The sequence below is a fragment of the Capra hircus genome, chromosome 16 (assembly GCF_001704415.2).
Source record: "Capra hircus breed San Clemente chromosome 16, ASM170441v1, whole genome shotgun sequence".
Taxonomy (NCBI): domain Eukaryota; kingdom Metazoa; phylum Chordata; class Mammalia; order Artiodactyla; family Bovidae; genus Capra; species Capra hircus.
Window position 1 is genome coordinate 6,662,292 of NC_030823.1, and position 17,495 is coordinate 6,679,786.

Here is a 17,495-nt window from a genome sequence, read left to right on the forward strand (position 1 = left end):
TGACTCTTAGATCCAGATTTTCTTCTTTTTCTTATATGGACTCTTATAGTGACTTTAATTGTATTACTTACACTTTAGTTAGAAAGGTAGACTCTTCTTTTCTAGTTGAGGATAGAATAAACTTTACATATAAAATATGGCATTTTTTCATCAGTGCTCTTCCAGACATTAGCTCTTTGCACAATTCTCTAATGAGAATTGGAGCCTGTAAGGCAATGCAATGCAATCCTCTACATTCAAAGGAGAATAAGAATGATTGCATTTGCAAATCAATGAAGAGAGTGACATGGGGGAATCTTTGTTATTAATGTTCAGCTAGATGGCCATTTATCTTAAATGAGGAAAATTTTAGGAAAATCTAAAAACTATAAATGGTACTCAGAAGAGTGACTGTTTCATCTAAAAGTTGCTCAGAATTGTATTTATTCTTAGAGTCCAAGATTACATGTATTATGTTGCACTCCTTATAATAGAGAAAAAAAAATCAAATATTCCAAGCCATATGTAGAAAGTATGTTCTCTTTTTTATATAATAAACTTTTGATTTCACAAGCTGTCTTTGATGTCTTTCATATTTAGACTTAGTTACTCACATTTTACTAGTATAAGTAAACATGTCTGGCCACAGGATTCCCCCTAGTTCTCTTAAAAGCATTAGTGCAACACCTGATTCCAGAATCTCTTGTTCACAATTTCAGGTGTGGAGAACACCGTGCACTTGGGTGGCAGGCAGAGGAAGAAGATAGATGCTTTCACCTCAGACATCTCAGAAATTTTAAATAAGATGTCTACAAAATGTATATTTGTAGTCTCAGACATTAGGTTCCTATATAAATTTTAACAGATTAAAATTCTGAAAGATTTTATAATGTTGCATGTTTGGAGCATTTAAGCTTCTCAGTGGGGCTTCTTGAGGTCTTGGGGAAAGATTCACATTTAATGTAAATATGTTTAGTCTATTTCAACAGAAAATATAAATATCCTTTTTAAAATTTCTTTTTTTTTTTTTACTTTTTATACACAGTGTTCCTAAAAATTTTATTCTTACAAGATTGAAATGATGGAAAAGTTACTTTGAACAGTTGTCATTTCCACAATGTTAAAATGTGTATTGAGTCATGAATTTGTAAGTCTCTTTAGCTGGACTGACCTTTGGCTCAGGACAATCTGTCCATGCATACAAATATAGAATATATCATTGACCTAGGATGGGGAAGCAAAAGGTAAAGGAAAAGAGGAAACATATACCCATTTGAATGCGGAGTTCCAAAGAATAGCAAGGAGAGATAAGAAAGCCTTCCTCAGTGATCAATGCAAAGAAATAGAGGAAAACAATAGGATGGGAGTGTCTAGAGATCCTTTCAAGAAAATTAGAGATACCAAGGGAATATTTCATATAATGATTGGCACAATAAAGGACAGAAGTGGTATGGACCTAAGAGAAGGAGAAGATATTAAGAAGAGGTGGCAAGAATACACAGAAGAACTATACCAAAAAAATACCTTCATGACCCAGATCATCACGATCGTGTGATCACCAGCCTAGAGCAAGAAATCCTGGTGTGCAAAGTCAAGTGAGCCTTAGGAGGCATCACTACAAACAAAGCTAGTGGAGGTGATAGAATTCCAGTTGAGCTTTTTCAAATCTTAAAAGATGTTGCTGTGAAAGTGCTTCACTCAATATTACAGCAAATTTTGAAAACGCAGCAGTGGCCACAGGACTGGAAAGGGGCAATTTTCATTCCAATCCCAAAGAAAGGCAATGCCAAAGAATGATCACACTACTGCACAATTGCTCTCATTTCATATGCTAGTAAAATAATGCTCAAAATTCCCCAAATGAGGCTTCAACAGTACATGAACCATGAACTTCCAGATGTTCAAGCTGGATTAGAAAAGGCAGAAGAAACAGAGATCAAATTGCCAACATTCACTGGATCATCGAAAAAGCAAGAGAGTTCCAGAAATGTATTTACGTCTGCTTTATTGACTATGCCAAAGCCTTTGACTGGGTGGACCACAACACACTGGAAAATTCTTAAAGTGATGGGAATACTAGACCACCTGACCTGCCTCTTGTGAAATCTGTATGCAGGTCAGGAAGCAACAGTTAGAACTGGACATGGAACAATAGACTGGTTCCAGATAGGGAAAGGAATACGCCAAGGCTGTATATTATCACCCTGCTTATTTAACTTAAATGCAGAGTACATCATGAAAAACGCTGGACTGGAAGAAGCACAAGCTGGAATCAAGATGGCCAGGAGAAATATCAATAGCCTCAGACATTCAGATGACACCAACCTTATGGCAGAAAGTGAAGAAGAACTAAAGGGCCTCTTGATGAAAGTGAAAAAGGAGAGTGAAAAAGTTGGCTTAAAGCCCAACACTCAGAAAATGAAGATCATGGCATCTGGTCACATCACTTCATGGCAAATAGATGGGGAAACAGTAGAAACAGTGTCTGACTTTATTTTGGGGGGCTCCAAAATCACTGCAGATGGTGACTGCAGCCATGAAATTAAAAGATGCTTATTAAAAAGTGGAGACATTACTTTACCAATAAAGGTCCTTCTCATCAAAGCTATAGTTTTTCCAGTAGTCATGTATGGATGTGAGAGGTGGACTATAAAGAAAGCTGAGGGCCGAAGAATTGATGCTTTTGAACTATGGTTGAAGAAGACACTTGAGAGTCCCTTGGACTGCAAGGAGATCCAGCCAGTCCATCATAAAGGAAATCCGTCCTGAATATTCATTGAGAGGACTGAAGCTCAAGCTGAAACTCCAATACTTTGGACACCTGTTGTGAAGAATTTACTCATTTGAAAAGACCCTGTTGCTAGGAAAGATTGAAGGCAGGAGGATAAGGGGAGGACAGAGGATGAGATGGTTTGATGGCATCACCGACTCAATGGATATGAGTCTGAATAAACTCCAGGAGTTGGTGATGGACAGGGATGCCTGGCATGCTGCAGTCCATGGGGTCGCAAAGAGTCGGGCACGACTGAAAAACTGAACTGAACTGAGGTTGAGGAAGGATTTCGTAAGTGAAAATTCATTGAAATAAGCCAATACAGGAAGACAAACTGAATGAGTCCACTTTTATGGGATTACTTGGAAAAGGCCCTCATGCTGGGAAAGATTGAGGGAAGGAGGAGAAGGGGGCAACAGGATGAGATGTTTGGATGGCATCACTGACTCAGTGGATATGAGTTTGAGTAAGTTCGGGGAGATGGTGAAGAACAAGGAAGCCTGGCATGCTTCAGTCCATGGGTTCACAAAGAGTCAGGCATGACTGAGTGACTGAACATAAACAACATAGTCAAATTAATAGAATTCAAGTGCACAATGCTGGTTCCAGGAGCCTTAGACATGACTGAGTGACTGAACTAAGACATAGTCAAATTAATAGAATTCAAGTGTGAAATGCTGGTTCCAGGAGCTAAGGTGAAGAGGGAAAGAAGAGTTGATAATCAGAAGTTACAGTTTTAGTTCAGCAAGATGAATATGATTACGTACCTGCTGTAACAATACTATGAAAGTGTTGTAGCTTACCAGGCTCCTCCATCCATGAAATTTTCCAAGCAATAATACTGGAGCGGGGTGCCATACTGTACCTTACACTTAACAGCAATTTAAGATAGAGAATCTCATGTTAAGTGTTTCACTACAGTAAAATGAAATAGAATAAAATAAAAGTGAAAAAGCAAAATTTCAAAAGCAGAAAATAATGCAGAATATTAATGAATGGAATTATAATAAACATTTTTATTTAATAAAGAATATCACAAAGTTAAAATTAACAGAGTGATAACATTTAAGAAGATATTCACAATGTTTTAAACTGAAAAAATTAATATCTAATATGAAAAATCTTTTGAAAATCAATAAAAAAGGACAATTTAAGAGAAAAACATAAATAGAATAAATAGGCAATTTTTATAAAAGAAAAGTTTTGCATGATAACAATATTTGGATTAGGATTCAGACATGCAAATTAAAATAAAAATAAAAACAATATTCTGCTTGATTGGCAAACATAAGAAATTAACACACTTAGTGTTGGTGAATAATGGGAATAGGGACCCTAATGTGTTGGTGGCTGGAAGGAGAGCACAGAACAGCCATTCTGGAGATCAGTCTAGCATCACTTAGTGAAATTAAGTACAGACATATTTATTGTTTAGCAATACTGTGACAGTGTAAATAGCACAAATAAAGCCCTATGGTGTTCCAAAGGGGATATTTACAAGTATGTTTACTGAACGTTATTTGTGATGTAGAGATTTGGAGGTAAGGTGGGTTCCATCATTGTAGGGTGTCATGCTGTGTGCTCAATCATGTACAACTCTTTGTGATCCCATGGACCATAACCCACCAGGCTCCTCTGTCCATGGAATTCTCCAGGCAAGAGTAGATGGGTAAAATATAGTGGGTGCCTACTGTGAACTGCTGTCCAGAAATTAGAAGCAAGATATTAGACGTAAATATAACAATAGAGTTGTGTTTTAAAACCAGAATTGTCTATAAAAATGCTGGGTGTGATGTAATGCTCATAAAATATAAATACACACTTTGTCAGAATATACCTAAATAAGATATATAAAATCATTTATTGTTTTTAGTTACTAAATTGTGTCTGAATCTTTTGCAACCCCATGGACTGTAGCCCACCAGGCTCCTCTGTCCATGGGATTTTCCAGGCAGGAATACTGGTGTGGGTAGCCATTTCCTACTACAGGGGATCTTCCCAACCCAGGGATTAAACCCATGTCTCCTCCATTGGCAGGTGGATTTTTTTTTACCAATGGGCCACTAGGGAAACCCTGTGTATACAATTAACACGAAATAAAGGTAGCCTATTGTAATAGGAAAATAACTGAGTATAATAGAGGGGAATGGAAGGGAATAATTGAGCTTAAATAATAGAGGAATCCTACAAATCCCAACAGTGATAAACTGATATAGCTGAAGTAAAAAATAGAATAAAACATCATTGAATATGAATCAAAATACTTAATACAGAAATTTAAGAATGTATCTTCATTCCCATGCTTGCCTTCTTTTAATCTACACAACAGTATAACTTTTTAGGTACAATCCTACTGTATTAAGTTTTTTTCTATGTATTTTATATCTCTTGCTATTATGAATAGGATTTATGTTCATTATTCTAATTAACAATGTATTCTCTCAAGTATATTTTTAATCAAAATTATAATGAATTCATTTATTAATCTTTAGAATGTTCATGTACTTTTCAGGGATTTTTCAGGCAAATAGGCATTTCTTCTATAAGAAACAATAATTTGTGTTCTTATTTTCTTTGTAACTGAATTTTTTTGAAATTTCAGAGTTGTTTGGAGCAAGCCATCACCATCTTATTTGTTCTCATTTTTTATATTTATACAGTTATTTGTTTTTCTTTATAACTGAATTTTGGGGATTAAAAAAGCCATTTTAAACAAAAGTGGTCATTTCTGCCAACAGAGTCTTGTTATTCTATTGTCAGTTTTACATATGATTTTGGCTTTAATGCATGACAGTTATTCTTTATCATATTATGGAATTTTCCTTATATTCATAGCTTATTCATAGATTTTCTTTCTATTTGCATGATTTTTTTAACATTAACTTGATGTGATTAAAACCTAAGAAAACATAGGATCTATACATTTTTAATTTTAATGTATAGAATGTAATTGTAATTTTAATGTATAGAATGTGGTCTACTGGAGAAGGGAATGGGAAGCCACTTTAGTATTCTTGCCTTGAGAACCCCATGAATATTATGAAAAGGCAAAATGATAGGATATTGAAAGAGGAACTCCTTGGGTCAGTAGGTGACCAATATGCTATTGGAGATCAGTGGAGAAATAACTCCAAAGAGAATGAAGGGATGGAGCCAAAGCAAAAATAATAACCAGTTGTGGATGTGACTGGTGATAGAAGCAAGGTCCGATGCTGTAAAGAGCAATATTGCATAGGAACTTGGAATGCCAGGTCCATAAATCAAGGCAAATAGGAAGTAGTCAAACAGGAGATAGCAAGAGTGAAGGTTGACATTCTAGAAATCAGCAAACCAAAATGGACTGGAATCGGTGAATTTAACTCAGATGACCATTATATCTACTACTGTAGGCAGGAATCCCTCAGAAGAAATGGAGTAGCCATCATGGTCAACAAAAGAGTCTGAAATGCAGTACTTGGATGCAATCTCAAAAATGACAGAATGATCTCTGTTCGTTTCCAAGGCAATCCATTCAATATCACGGTAATCAAAGACTATGCCCCAACCAGTAACACTGAAGAAGCTGAAGTTGAATGGTTCTATGAAGACCTACAAGACCTTTTAGAACTAACACCCTAAAAAGATGTCCTTTTCACTATAGGGGACTGAAATGCAAAAGTAGGAAATCAAGAAACACCTGGAGTAACAGGCAAATTTGGCTTTGGAGTACGGAATGAAGCAGGGAAAATGCTAATAGAGTTTTGCCAGGAGAACACACTGGTCATAGCAAACACCCTCTTCCAACAACACAGGAGGAGACTCTACACATGGACATCATCAGATGGTCAACACCAAAATCAGATTGATTATATTATTTGTATCCAAAGATGGAGAAGCTCTATACAATCAGCAAAAACAAAACTGGTAGCTGACTGTGGCTCAGATCATGGAATTCTTATTGGCAAATCAGACTCAAATTGAAGAAAGTAGGGAAAACCGCCAGACCATTCAGGTATGACTTAAATCAAATCCTTTATGATTATACAGTGGAAGTGAGAAATAGATTTAAGGGACTAGATCTGATAGACAGAGTGCCTGATGAACTATGGACAGAGGTTCATGACATTGTACAGGAGACAGGGTTCAAGACCATCACCATGGAAAAGAAATGAGAAAAAGCAAAATGGCTGTCTGAGGAGGCCTTACAAATAGCTGTGAATTGAAGAGAAGTGAAAAGCAAAGCAGAAAAGGAAAGATACAAGCATCTAAATGCAGAGTTCCAAAGAATAGCAGAGATATGAAAGCCTTTCTCAGCAATCAATTTAAAGAAATGGAGGAAAACAACAGAATGGGAAGGACTAGAGATCTCTTCAAGAAAATTAGAGATACCAAGGATACATTTCATGCAAAAGATGGGCTCGATAAAGGACAGAAATGTTATGGACCTAACAGAAGCAGGAGATATTAAGAAGAGGTGGCAAGAATACACAGAAAAACTGTACAAAAAAGCTTCACGACCAAGAAAATCATGATGGTGTGATCACTCACCTAGAGCCAGACATCCTGGAATGTGAAGTCAAGTGGGCCTTAGAAAGCATCACTATGAACAAAGCTAGTGGAGGTTATGGAATTCTAGTAGAGCTGTTTCAAATCCTGAAAGATGATACTGTGAAAGTGCTGCACTCAATATGCCAGCAAATTTTGAAAACTCAGCAGTGGCCACAGAACTGGAAAAGGTCAGTTTTGATTCCTGTCCTAAAGAAAGGTAATGCCAAAGAATGCTCAAACTACTGCACAATTGCACGCATCTCAGACGCTAGTAAAGTAATGCTCAAAATTCTCCAAGCCAGGCTTCAGCAATACGTGAACTGTGAACTTCCAGATGTTCAAGCTGGTTTTAGAAAAGGCAGAGGAACCATAGATAAAATTGCCAACATCTACTGGATCGTCAAAAAACCAGGAGAGTTGCAGAAAAACATCTATTTCTGCTTTATTGACTATGCCAAACTTTTGACTGTGGATCACAATAAACTGCAGAAAATTCTGAGAGAGATGGGAATACCAGACCATCTGACTTGCATCTTAAATAGCATATATGCAGGTCAGGAAGCAACAATTAGATCTGTACATGGAACAACGGACTGGTTCCAAGTAGGAAAAGGAGTACGTCAAGGCTGTATATTGTCACCCTGCTTATTTAACTTTAATGCAGAGTACATCATGAGAAACGCTGGGCTTGAAGAAGCTCAAGCTGGAATCAAGATTGCTGGGAGAAATATCAATAACCTCAAATATGCAGATGACACCACCCTTATGGCAGAAAGTAAAGAGAACTAAAGAGCCTCTTGATGCAAGTTAAAGGCAGGCTATCTGCTATTTCCATCTCTTGAAGAATTTCCACAGTTTATTGTGATCCTGTTAGCTCTTCTCTAACTTTTTGGTAGAATTCAGCTGTGAAGTCGTCTTTACCTTGGCTTTTGTTTGCTGGAAGATTTCTGATTAAAGTTTCAATTTCTGTGCTAGTGTCTGTTAAGTTTTTCTATTTCTTCCTGGTTCAGTTTTGGAACGTTGTACTTTTCTAAGAATTTGTCTGTTTCTTCCACATTGTCCATTTTATTGGCATATATTTGCTGATAGTCTCTTATGATCCTTTGTATTTCTGTGTTGTCTATTGTAATCTCTCCAATTTCATTTCTAATTTTATTGATTTGATTTTTCTCCATTTGTTTCTTGATGAGTCTGGCTAATGGTTTGTCAATTTTATTTATCCTTTCAAAGAACCAGCTTTTGGCTTTGTTGATTTTTGCTATGGTCTCTTTTGTTTCTTTTTCATTTATTTCTGCCCTAATTTTTAAGATTTCTTTCCTTCTACTAACCCTGGGGTTCTTTATTTCTTCATTTTCTAGTTGCTTTAGGTGTAGAGATAGGTTATTTGACTTTTTTCTTATTTCTTGAGGTATGCCTGTATTGCTATGAATTTTACCCTTAGTACTGCTTTTTCAGTGTCCCACAGGTTTAGGGTTGTCTGTTTTCATTTTCAGTCATTTCTGTGCATATTCTGATTTCTTTTTTTTTAGTTCTTCTGTGATTGTTGGTTATTCAGCAGCATGTTGTTCAGCCTCAATATGTTGGAATTTTTAATAGTTTTTCTCCTGTAATTGAGATCTAATCTTACTGCATTGTGGTCAGAAAAGATGCTTGGAATGATTTCAATTTTTTTGAATTTGCCAAGGCTAGATTTATGGCCCAGGATGTGATCTATCCAGGAGAAGGTTCCGTGTGCACTTGAGAAAAAGGTGAAATTCATTGTTCTGGGATGAAATGTCCCATAGATATAAATTAGATCTAACTGGTCTATTGTATCATGTAAAGTTCGTGTTTCCTTGTTAATTTTTTGTTTACTTGATTTATCCATAGGTGTAAGTGGGGGTATTAAAGTCTCCCACTATTATTGTGTTTTTGTTAATTTCCCCTTTCATACTTGTTAGCATTTGTCTTACATATTGCTCCTATGTTGGGTGCATATATATTTATAATTGTTATATCTTCTTCTTGGATTGATCCTTTGATCATTATGTAGTGTCCTTCTTTGTCTCTTTTCACAGCCTTGGTTTTAAAGTCAATTTTATCTGATATGACTATTGCTACACCTGCTTTCTTTTGGTTTCTATTTGCATGGAATATCTTTTTCCAGCCCTTCACTTTCAGTCTGTATGTGTCCCATTTTTAGGTAGGTCTCTTGTAGACAACGTATATAGGGGTCTTGTTTATGTATCCATTCAGCCAATTTTTGTCTTTTTGTTGGGACATTCAACCCATTTACATTTAAGGTAATTATCAATAAGTATGATCCTGTTGCCATTTACTTTATTGTTTTGGGTTTGAGTTTATACACCCTTTTCATATTTCCTGTCTAGAGAAGATCCTTTAGCATTTGTTGGAGAGCCGGTTTAGTAGTGCTGAATTCTCTCAGCATTTGCTTGTCTGTAAAGTTTTTGATTTCTCCTTCATATTTGAATGAGATCCTTGCTTGGTATAGTAATCTGGGCTGTAGGTTATATTCTTTAATCACTTTAAATATGTCCTGCCATTTGTTCCTGGCTTGAAGAGTTTCCATTGAAAGATCAGCTGTTATCCTTATGGGAATCCCCTTGTGTGTTATTTGTTGTTTTTCCCTTGCTGCTTTTAATATTTGTTCTTTGTGTTTGATCTTTGTTAATTTGATTAATATGTGTCTTGGGGTGTTTCACCTTGGGTTTATCCTGTTTGGGACTCTCTGGGTTTCTTGGACTTGGGTGATTATTCCCTTTCCCATTTTAGGGAAGTTTTCAACTATTATCTCCTCAAGGATTTCCTCATGGTCTTTCTTTTTGTCTTCTTCTTCGGGGACTCCTATGATTCTAATGTTGGGGCATTTAACATTGTCCTGGAGGTCTCTCAGGTTGTCCTCATTTCTTTTAATTGGTTTTTGTTTTTTCCTCTCTGATTCATTCATTTCTACCATTCTATCTTCTACTTCACTAATCCTATCTTCTATCTCAGTTATTCTACTATTTGTTCCATCCAGAGTGTTTTTGATCTCATTTATTGCATTATTCATTATATATTGACTCTTTTTTATTTCTTCTAGGTCCTTGTTAAACCTTTCTTGCATCTTCTCAATCCTCGTCTCCAGGCTATTTATCTATGATCCCATTTTGATTTCAGGATTTTGGATCATTTTCACTATCATTATTCAGAATTCTTTCTCAGGTAGATTCCCTATCGCTTCTTCTTTCATTTGGTTGGTAGGCATTCATCATGTTCCTTTACCTTCTGGGTATTCCTCTATCTCTTCATCTTTTTATATTGCTGTGTTTGGGGTGGCCTTTCTGTACTCTGGCAGTTTGTGGAGTTCTCTTTATTGTGGCATTTCCTCACTGTGGATGGGGTTGTACAGGTGGCTTGTCAAGGTCTCCTGGTTAGGGAAGCTTGTGTCAGTGTTCTGGTTGGTGGAGCTGGTTTTTTTCTCTCTGGAGTGAAATGAAGTGTCCAGTAATGAGTTATGATATGTCAGTGGGTTTGGAGTGACTGGGCAGCCTGTATATTGAAGCTCATGGCTATGTTCCTGTGTTGCTGGAGAATTTGTGTGGTATGTCTTGCTCTGGAGCTTTTTGGCCTTTGGGTGGTGCTTGGTTTCAGTGTAGGTATGGAGGCGTTTGATGAGCTCCTGTCAATTAATGTTTCCTGGAGTCAGGTGTTCTCTGGTGTTCTCAGGATATGGACTTAAGCCTCCTGCTTCTAGTTTTCAGTCTTAATTTTACAGTAGCCTCAAGACTTCTCCATCTATACAGCACCAGTGATAAAACCTCTAGGTTAAAGATGAAATGTTTCCCCTCCGTGAGGGACACCCAGATAATTTCACAGAGTTACATGGAGAAGAGAAGAGGGAGGTGGGAGATAGAGGCGACCAGGATGAGATGAGGTGGAATCAAAAGAGGAGATAGCAAGCTAGCCAGTAATCACTTCCTTATGTGTGCTCCACAGTGTGGACCGCTCAGAGATGTTCATGCAGTTATACAGAGAAGAGAAGATGGAGGAAGGAGACAGAGGTGGCCAGAAGGATAAAGGGGGGAATCAAAAGGAGAGAGACAGATCCAGCCAGTAATCTGTTCCCTAAGTGTTGTCCACCATCTGGAACACACAAAGAGATTCACAGAGATAGGTAGAGAAGAGAAGGCAGAGGGAGGAGATTGGGGGGACCTGGTGCAGAAAAGGAGAGTCCAAAGGGGGAGAGAATAGTCAAGCCAGTAATCTTGCTCACAAGTCAAAATGGGTACTGAATATTGGGTACATAAAGGTACAAAATTGATAACAAATACCAAAAAGCAAAGAGTAAAAATCTAGAGTACAGGTTGGATTTTCAAAAATAGGATATTAAAGAAAAGAAAGAAAAAAAAAAGTCACACAATTATAAAATATATGTATATATGAAGTTTGCTTTAAAAAATAAGGTCTCTTTTTTTTGCAAAGTAATAGTTATAAAAGTGAAAATTAAAGGAGTAGTAGAGGACTTAAAAGAAAAAAGAATGATAGTAAAAATGTATCTAGGACTTTCTCTGTTGTTGTTGTGGACAGTGTGGGGTCAATTCATATTTTGATAGTTCCTTGGTCCGGCTTATATTTCTCAAGATCTATAGGCCCCTTCCTATGTAGTCGGCACTAACTACAAGGTTTTAATCTATTGCACCTGTCATTTCCAAGGCAGTTCCCTCTGTTTTAGCTTCTTCTGTTTGCTGGTCTCTTCAGTGTCTGATTTCCACTTGGACACAAGGGGGGGTGGTGAGCCTTTTTAAGGTTCACTTGTTCAGTCGTGCTTGGGAAGGGAGGAACGCTGCAAACAAATAACAGTGGCGTGTGCTCGCAGTGTCTCAGCTACAGCGGGCCTGCCCCCGCTCACAGCACATGTGCCCTCTCTGCCCACACTGCTCAGGCTCTAGGTTGCTCCTCTGGGAACCGTCTGAGGCCAGCCCTGGGCTGCATGCACGTCCCAGGTCTAAGCCGCTCAGGTTCAGGCACTAGGGTAGTCCTCAAGGGCACAGACTCAGTTGGGCCTGCATTTTGTGCCCTTCCCAGGTCTGAGCAGCTCAGGTGATCAGATATTTGGCAAGCGCGCTAGCTGCGACTTATTGCCTCCTCCATCCCTGCCACCTGGTTTTCTGGGTGTACAACCGGTGCACCTTCTCAAGCAGATGTTGACCATTCAGAACCCCAAGAAGTCTTACTTAGCAAAGAATCCTGATTGCAGTTTGATAGATAATGCCTCTCTGGGGCTGAGATTTCCCCCTTCGGGCTCTGGCTGCCTGACACTGGAGGGGGATTGTCTGCAGCCAGCTCGCTCTGTTCAGTTCTTTGTTCTGTGAGTGTCCTGACAGTGTCTTAGGTTAGGGCTTTCTATGTAGCTCTAGTCATTCCTTTGTTCTGTGAGCAGGCCTGGCAGTGTCTTAGGTTAGGGCTTTTCACGTGGTAGTTATCCCAGTCTGGTTTGCTATCCCAAGTTAGTTCATTCAGATTGCCCTAGGGGCAATCAGGCCTGATCCTTACTCTAAGCAATGCAGCCAGTGCCTCCCTGCCCAGCCCTCGCTTGTGGCTAGTGGCCAGTGCAGGCATCTGCGCTGCTTCTCCACTGGGGGAGTTATCATTGGGCACATAATCTGTGGGTTTTAATTATTTATTTTTCCTCTCAGTTATGTTGCCCTCTGTGGTTCCAAGGCTCGCCACAGACTCAGCAGTGAGAGTGTTTCCTGGTGTTTGGAAACGTCTCTCTTTTTAAGACTCCCTTCCTGGGATGGAGCTCCATCCCTAATTTTGTCTCTCTTTTTGTTGTTTATATTTTTCCTACCTACATTCGAAGACAATGGGCTGCTTTTCTGGGTGCCTGATGTCCTCTGCCAGCATTTAGAAGTTGTTTTGTGGAATTTACCTAGTGTTTAAATGTTCTTTTGATGAATTTGTGGGGGAGAAAGTGGTCTCCCCATCCTATTCCTCAGCCATCTTAGGACCGCCCTCAACATGCAAATCTTAAGAAAAGGGATTATTTTCTTTTGACATTTCTCTCATTTTATCAATAGCTTTCTCTTCAGGAGCCATAAGCTAGGGTTCTGTCTATAGCTTAGCTGAAATGAGGCTGCAGAAATGCCTACCATTTTCAGCCTGCATTGTGAAAGATAAGCTTTGACAGCATGAAAACAATGTTGGGGAGACACAGGGAAGAGGCAGAGGGCAGATGGGGACAGCACACATTGGAATATGTAATAGACTCAGTGGGGGCTCAGGACATCTGAGGAGTCAGGGGTTCAGGAGTTGGAGGCTAGACCTGCCATGTGAAATGTCTTTTGCTTCTTCTCTTTCCATCTGTCTTTTACCTCTTGGTATGCATTCTTGATTATTATTCTCAGAGTAAAGAAGCCCTTGTGTGATAATTATTAGAGCCAGAAGCAACCTTCCTCATTATCTAAATGTAGTTGCTTTTCTCTTTCTGACTTACTTCACTCTATGACGCTCTAGGTTCATCCACCTCATTAGAATTGATTCAAATGTATTCCTTTTTATGGCTGAGTATATACATATATACATAGTGTATGTATGTATACATACATGCATATATATACACCACGACTTCCATTCACCTGTTGATGGACATCTAGGTTGCTTCCATGTCCTAACTATTGTAAATAGTGCTACAATGAACACTGGGGTATGTGTGCCTTTTTCAATTATGGTTTTCTCAAGATATGTGCCCAGTAGTGGGATTGTTGGGTTATATAGTAGTTTTATTCCTAGATTTTGTTAAAGAAATATCCATATTGTTCTCCACAATGGAGATGCAGACATAGAGAACAGATTTGTGGACAGAGCTGGGTAAGAAAAGAGTGGGACAAATTGAGAGAGTACCATTGAAATATATGTAATACCATATATAAAATAGATAGCCATTGGGAATTTGATGTATGATGCAGGAAGCTCAAACTCAGTGCTCTGTGGCAAACTAGAGAGGTGGGATGGGGAGGGAGATGGGAAAGAGGCTCAAGAGGGAGGGGACATATGTATATCTGTGGCTTGTTCATGTGAATATATGGTATAAAACAACACAATATTGTATAGCAATTATCCTATAATTGAAAATATATAAATTTTTTAAAAGTTAAAAAAATGTAGTTGCAGTCTCTCTCTCTCTCTTTTTATTTTATTTTTTTTTTTTGGTCTCTAAACTTCTAAATGAGAATATCATAGAAGACCTTTTACTCATGGGATGATATGTGTAGGACTTGTAGCATTCATTTTTGCTACGCTGCAGTATTATGATTGATTAGGCTGGAGAACATGCTTATCACTGTGGGTTCATGGGACAGGGTGGCAAGCTGTAGCAGAGAAACAAAAGAATGAAATCTGCAGCTTTATCAGAGAGGTTGACAAGAGTGAGAGTGTTTTTTTTTTCAAAAAGAATTTTAATACACTGTTAATTGAATTTTGTTACTTCAGCTGTTAATTACTTTTTTAAGCATTAGAGTTTTTGGTATATTACATTCTTTTGATCTCATTCAGCCTTCTTTTTTATCTGTTTTAAAATTTTTAAAAAATTATCATTTATTATTATTTCTCTTTTTCAATTAATCTGTCAGTTGTCTTACATAACAGCTTTTTCACAGAGGATGCAAAAAACAAATTTTGGAAAGGACCTAATGCAAATATGTAATAAAGTTATATTCAGTCGTTTCTTTAAATACTGTGTAACCCATATCCTTGTTATCACATGTTGAGCAAAACGTTCTCCATTACTTCATATTTCAAACTGCTTTCACCAGTCCTATAATGTGTTTTTTTTTTTATTGTATCTCTTCCCTTTTTAAATGGGGAGAGGTCTGACCTTAACAGATTTCGTTAGGGTTATCTCTGCATGAGATAACTGCTCATGCTCATCTTCAGATACCGCTATCTCTGCATGACGGCATTTAAAATCTAGTTCAGGTTAAAGCCATTAGGAGAAGGCTCACCGGCAATCTTGATTCCAGCTTGTGTTTCTTTCAGTCCAGTGTTTCTCATGATGTACTCTGCATAGAAGTTAAATAAGTAGGGTGACAATATACAGCCTGGACGTACTCCTTTTCCTATTTGGAACCAGTCTGTTGTTCCATGTCCACTTCTAACTGTTGCTTCCTGACCAGCATACAGATTTCTCAAGAGGCAGGTTAGGTGGTCTGGTATTCTCATCTCTTTCAGAATTTTGCACAGTTGATTGTGATCCACACAGTCAAAGGCTTTGGCATAGTCAATAAAGCAGAAATGGATGTTTTTCTGGAGCTCTCTTGCTTTTTCCATGATCCAGTGGATGTTGTCAATTTGATCTCTTGTTCCTCTGCCTTTTTTGAAACCAGCTTGAACATCAGGGATTTCACAGTTCACATATTGCTGAAGCCTGGCTTCGAGAATTTTGAGCATTACTTTACTAGCATGTGAGATGAGTGCAATTGTGCGGTAGTTGGAGCATTCTTTTCCATTGCCTTTCTTTGGAATTGGAATGAAAACTGACCTTTTCCAGTCACTTTGCGGCCACTGCTGAGTTTTCCAAATTTGCTGGCATATTGAGTGCAGCACTTTCACAGCATCATCTTTCAGGATTTGAAACAGCTCAACTGAAATTCCATCACCTCCACTAGCTTTGCTCATAGTGATGCTTTCTAAGGCCCACTTGACTTCACATTCCAGGATGTCTGGCTCTAGATTAGTGATTACATCATCATGATTATCTGGGTCATGAAGATCTTTTTTGTACAGTTTTTCTGTGTATTCTTGCCACCTCTTCTTAATATCTTCTGCTTCTGTTAGGTCCAGACCATTTCTGTCCTTTATTGAGCCCATCTTTGCATGAAATGTTCCCTTGGTATCTCTAATTTTTGTGAAGAGATCTCTAGTCTTTCCCATTCTGTTGTTTTCCTCTTTCTTTGCATTGATCAATGAAAAAGGCTCTCTTATCTCTTCTTGGTATTCTTTGGAACTCTGCATTCAGATGCCTATATCTTTCCTTTTCTCCTTTGCTTTTCACCTCTCTTCTCTTTACAGCTATTTGTAAGGCCTCCTCAGACAGCCATTTTGCTTTTTTGCATTTCTTTTCCATGGGGATGGTCTTGATCCCTGTCTCCTGTACAATGTCACGAACCTCATTGCATAGTTCATCAGGCACTCTATCTATCAGATCTAGGCCCTTAAATCTATTTCTCACTTCCGCTGTATAATCATAAGGGATTTCATTTAGGTCATACCTGAATAGTCTAGTGGTTTTCCCTACTTTCTTCAATTTAAGTCTGAATGTGGTGATAAGGAGTTCATGATCTGAGCCACAGTCAGCTCCTTGTATTTTGTTGACTATATAGCACTTATCCATCTTTGGCTGCAAAGAATGTAATCAATCTGATTTCGGCGTTGACCATCTGGTGATGTCCATGTGTAGAGTCTTCTCTTGCATTGTTGGAAGAGGGTGTTTGCTATGACCAGTGCATTTTCTTGGCAAAACTCTATCAGTCTTTGCCCTGCTTCATTCCGCATTCCAAGGCCAAATTTACCTGTTACTCCAGGTGTTTCTTGACTTCCTACTTTTGCATTCCAGTCCCCTATTATGAAAAGGACATCTTTTTTGGGTGTTAGTTCTAAAAGGTCTTGTAGGTCTTTGTAAAACCGTTCAACTTCAACTTCTTCAGCATTAGTGGTTGGGGCACAGACTTGGATTACTGTGATATTAAATGGTTTGCCTTGGAGACGAACAGAGATCATTCTGTCCTTTTTGAGACTGCATCCAAGTACTGCATTTCAGACTCTCTTGTTGACCATGATGGCTATTCGTTTTCTTCTGAGGGATTCCTGCCTGCAGTAGTAGATATAACAGTCATCTGAGTTAAATTCACCCATTCCAGTCCATTTTAGTTTGCTCATTCCTAGAATGTTGACGTTCACTCTTGCCATCTCTTGTTTGACCACTTCCAATTTGCCTTGATTCATGGACCTGACATTCCAGGTTCCTATGCAATATTGCTCTTTATAGCATCAGACCTTGCTTCTATCACCAGTCACATCCACAGCTGGGTATTGTTTTTGCTTTGGGTCCATGCCTTCATTCTTTCTGGAGTTATTTCTCCACTGATCTCCAGTAGCATATTGGGCATCTAATAACCTGGGGAGTTCCTTTTTTGGTATCCCATCATTTTGCCTTTTTATACTGTTCATGGGGTTC